The sequence below is a fragment of the Pongo abelii genome, chromosome 1, assembly GCF_028885655.2.
Source record: "Pongo abelii isolate AG06213 chromosome 1, NHGRI_mPonAbe1-v2.0_pri, whole genome shotgun sequence".
Lineage (NCBI taxonomy): Eukaryota > Metazoa > Chordata > Mammalia > Primates > Hominidae > Pongo > Pongo abelii.
Window position 1 is genome coordinate 89,702,141 of NC_071985.2, and position 4,943 is coordinate 89,707,083.

The 4,943-nt window shown below is 42.7% G+C and overlaps 1 pseudogene; it reads right to left on the bottom strand.

Moving 5' to 3' along the window:
- Positions 1–3,727: 3,727 nt before the first annotated feature.
- On the bottom strand, positions 3,728–4,631 carry LOC100447198 (protein SET-like; annotated as a pseudogene).
- Positions 4,632–4,943: the final 312 nt, after the last annotated feature.

The following is a 4,943-nucleotide window of genomic DNA, read 5'->3' on the forward strand; positions in this document are numbered from 1 at the left end:
GTGTTCTTGGGCTATCTTCAAGTGCGTTTGTTAAAGTGGCAGCTCCTGCACCTGGAGAGTGTGCTCTCTCTTCCCCACAATTCTTTCTACTCCTCCTCCCCCATCTCTAATCTCCTTAGAAGACTGCATGGTGGGGCAGAGGATGGATTTAGCCCAGAGCCACCTGCACCAGCTGGCAAATGCTAACCACAGGCTCTATTCTCTTTCACCAGCTGCTCTGCCCAGCCCTTTGCCCCAGTTGGGTGAGTGACAGCCCACTCCTTTTGCCTGGTCCCCTCCCCCCAACTCCAGCCTGCCTGTCTTTCCTCCTCTCTCCTCCACCATCTTCTCCTCCTACAAATTTTTGTCACCATCATGTTCTATTCCCATCATCTTCTCATCTCTCATTTTTCTGTTCCTCTGTCTCACCCCATCCTGCTGATTTTTTTTTTCATAACTCCCACTTTTCACCCAGACCTCACCATGCCAATTCTGCCTCTGATGTTCCAGCTGCCCATGAGGGTCTGCACATCCCCTGACAGGAAGTCCCTTGGTTTGTTTCCTTCCTCCTTTACTGACACAGGAAACACAGTCCCCTCAACAAGTGTCTCCTATCCCCGTGACTAACTTGGTCAGAGACTCAAAAGGAGCCGACAACGCAGCAAACACATTGGTTGGTTCTCTCAACAGATATTTGCAATAGGATTTCCAAAGGCACTTTTCCTAATGCCTCATATTTAGAGCTAGGACAAAAAGACTTCACATTCTAGAAAGCTGCAAATAAATTGGGGCAGCACCACCTCTAGGGCTTAGGAATGGGTGACTGAACTGGTTCTACTACCCCAGTGCTATTCATCCCCACTCTATATAAACAGAAGACTAGGGAGAGAAGAGAGAAAGAGGATCATCAGGATCAAAAGTGTTGGAGTTTGGGGAGTCCTGCAGCCTTCCCCTTCCCTTCCTATGGGTAAGGTTCTCCACCCATAGTGCCACATGAAAGAGACCTCTAAGAGTGCCACGTGAGAGGTTCAGGTATGCAAAAGAAAGGGAGACTAAGGTCTCAATTCTCGGTTGGGTACTGGATCCACTGATTTTCTTCATGGTAGAAACATGACATTGCAGCAAGATTGGGAGCAGCCTGCATACTCACTGTTTGGCATGGCAAAGATGTAGTAGTTTCCACAGTGGACGCTGCATAGTCAAGCTTCACTTGTCTTGCCACCCTGGCCACCAGGTAAGCAGATCCCAGCAGCAAGAGGTTTTATTGATACATCATTGGTGGGAGCTGAGTGGGAGGAGGGCCGGAAGAGGCCAAGCCAGAGATCTCCCACATCAGCACACTACTCAGTGGAGAGTTCCCCACCCCCACCCTGAAAGCCGTTACACCTGTGCTCTACAAAAAACAGAGACAACCACCAGCAGCCAGGTAACTAAGATATAATTTGGTCCTCTCCTCTTGGCCCTATATGATTTGAGAAGCTGGAACTAGATGAGGTAAAATAGAAGGGGAAAGATCAGACCACACCCTCTTCCCTATTACAGATTTTTAGATCATGAGACAAGCTTGGGCTGAAGTGACAGGAACAAGTAAAAGGGGAGTTTTACATCTGAGCCATACTGTTAAGTTACTGGAAGTGATAGAAATGAAAGTGAATGATTTTCCCAAAACATCCTTAAGTGATGGGAGGCAGATTTGACACAGTCCTCATGTGAATGGGGGAAAATAGTTCTTTGATGTTAGCTCCCAACACACCAAGTTCAGACTGTGCAAAAAACTGGTTAGATGTATTCATTGAGCAGCTGCTATGACTCAAACACCTTTCCAAATTTAACACTGAGAACGGCAGGTGTAGTTCTTTCCTTCCAACATGTTTTGTTCTAGTCTGGAAGATAGTCATAAGGAAAATTAGTAATTTAATCCCAATGATGTCAATGGCTGCATGTGTCAAATATGACAATTGCTAGATGGAAGAACTATTTCAGACTGAGATAAGTCAGGAAGATTGAATCTTCTTTTGAGGGTCAGATTCCTTTTGGAATCGGGACTGAAAAAGGAGAGGTGTTAGATAGGTCAGAGGAGTATGTGTGCAAAAGCCTTCAAAAGGAGGAGGAAGTAGGAGAGTGCAAGGATAGCCGAGAAGGACAAAACAATCTGGCTGCTGGAAAGATTTGCATAAAAAGGTATCTAAATAAAGCTGTTGCCTAATTTCTAGATGGTAAATAGCTATCTTGACTAGTGGCTCTGGAAAAGTAAACCAGTTCTCAAAGTATGAAATATTATTTGTCATAATAATTCTGGGGTTATGATTTCACAAAATCAGAGTCATATTAATGAGAGAAATCTCTTTTCCTAACGTAACTGAGGCCTGCTTATTTATTTAGAAACCTAGTGAGAAAATCTCACCGGTAGGGAGATTCAGCTAGAATGCAGTGGACCCATCTTCTGCCTAATCCTTTACATCCGTGTTTACCTTTCCCCAGTTTAAAATCAGCTTTGAGTGAGCAAAGGAGAATTTCACTTAGCATCTGGCCAAAGATGAGGCATTTGCATTTGTAAAAGATGAGAAAGGATGAAAAGGACAGAAACTGTGCCTCCTATATCAGCTGGTTGTATGCAAGATACCCAAATAAATACAGGTGGGAAAGAATTTTATGGGAAAGGTTTTGTAGTAACTTGAAGAATCAAGAGAAAAGCTAAATATTAGCATCTAGATAGCAAGATTTAATGTGCAAAACTTTAGAATTCTTCGTCAAGATGAATCAGCCCCAATTGTTTTCCAGGCTTTTGATACTATGCTTCATTATGCAAATTTTTATAACCTTTGTTCTTTCTCAAGTTCCCTGTTCTTTTGAGATCTACTGAACAATTCAGTAAAGAACCTTATATATATATTCATTGTAAAGTGGGGTGTATTTTTTTCTAAGGAAAAACTAGTAAGGCAAGAGACACTGAAAAAGTCAGTGATCCCTCCCCAGTCTCTTGCAAGGGCTTTGGAGGGGTAAGACTGGAGAATAGTTAGCTCTATTCTTTTGCAAATTTCCAGGGAAAGTCAAAGATAGTTACTGGTAGCACTGGCCAGGTCCTCAGGCCAGATATACTGTACACAACATAGCCGCTTCATTATTATTATTATTGTGTGTATACATTTAGTTTTATTGTAACAAAGAAATCTGTACACTTTTAATGTTTAAAACTGAGCATCATCTTTCCTTTCCAGTGAAACAAAAAGAAAATTTAAAAATAAACATGCCAAAGGAGAAGCCATGTTGTCAAAATGCCCACTTAACCCACCCAAACATCTCATACCCACCCTTTGATGACTTTCTATAACCTCATTTTTTAAAGGTTTTTTTTTTTTTTTTTAAACAAGAGAAAGTAGACAGATACATGTTGGTAAATGATGGTCCATAGTCACATAGAGACACACTGTACTCTCTGAACCCAATATACAGAGAAAGGAGGAAAGAAGCTAGAATTCTATGCACTGCTACACAGGGGTCTGGCACTCTCCAGCTTCCAGCAGAGCAAAGGGAGAAGGTTTTTCTTTTCTCCCACAGAGCTTGGTGGTGTTGATTCCATACAGTTTTTGTTCAGACAGGAAGAGATAAGAATGAATTCTGAAGAGAAAGGGGTAGAGAATCTTTTCCCATTGTATTATGCTCAAGGCATTTCCCCCCAAATAAGTTGAAAACCATGGTGTAGAGAAAAGAGACCTCAAGAACAGAGCGACTGAGCACAAGAGGGGAAAAAGAGAAAAAAGACTGCAACTTGCTCCCGGGGATTGGAGAAAATTTTTAAAAAAATTGTTCAGAACATCAGTGTTCTGTTAGTCATCTTCTCCTTCATCCTCCTCTCCTTCCTCAACTTCATTATCATCTTCCTCTTCTTTGCCTTCATCCTCATCCCCTTCTTCATCAATATCTTATAATCCTTCCCCATCTTCATCATGATCATCATCTTGTTCTTCTCCTTCTTCTTCATCATCCACATTGGGAACCAAGCAGCACTGTTACGGGTTTGGCCAAGTACTACCTGTGATGACCTCTCCTAACTCACCAGCACCTGCATCAGAATGGTCAGTAAAGCAGGTCAAGAAGCTCTCTGGTGCCTCAGGCTGCCTCTTCCTACTGGCTTTATTCTTCGTTCGACTTGAACGATTCGTTACATCCTTTCAAGATTTCCATTTGATTTCAGTGGACTTTGAAGATGGATCACCACCCTTATTTAGATGAAATTCTTTGGAGAGAAGTTTATTTTCAAAGTAAGGATGTTCATCAAAATAAAAATCTATTCTGTAACCTGATTTAGTATCTTCAAATTATGTCACTTCAACGCTGGTCAAATAATGCAGTGCCTCTTCATCCTCCTCCACAAGCAGTGCAGACACTTGTGGGTGGTTGACAAATGATGTTACCCAAAAATGTGGGATTTGGGCAATCAATGATCAATTCTGACCTCTTCTGAAAAAATGATTGGCAGGGTTTGTTCTATTTCTGTTCTACTTTCAAGTTCTCCTCACTGGCTTGTTCATGAAGTCTGTTTCATTTTGTACTTCACCAATGTGTTCAATTGCTCCTTGCTATTCTTTTTCTGAGGTCTCGTCTGCCCGGTTGCGGTTGGAGTTGAGCTCCTTTCTACCGACTTTAGCCATTGGCACAGACTTGGTGCTGCTCGGAGTTGGGGGGCAGGGGGGAGGGGTGTGGTGGGGGGGAGAAACGGGAAAGGGGAGAGAAGGAATGGGGAAGCAGGTCGGGGGTAGGTGGCTTCCCCTCACTCCACACATGCTGGTGCTCGCTCGGTCAGGCCGCCTCCACTCCCCGTTCGCTTGTTCTCCCAGCGTTTGCTCGCGCCTGCTGCCCTGGCATACGATACATAAAATGTACATAAAAGACAGTATAAGTGTAGTTTTTGTTTGTAGTTTTTTTCTCTTATCTGATTTAAAAGACAATTTTATAGAACAATA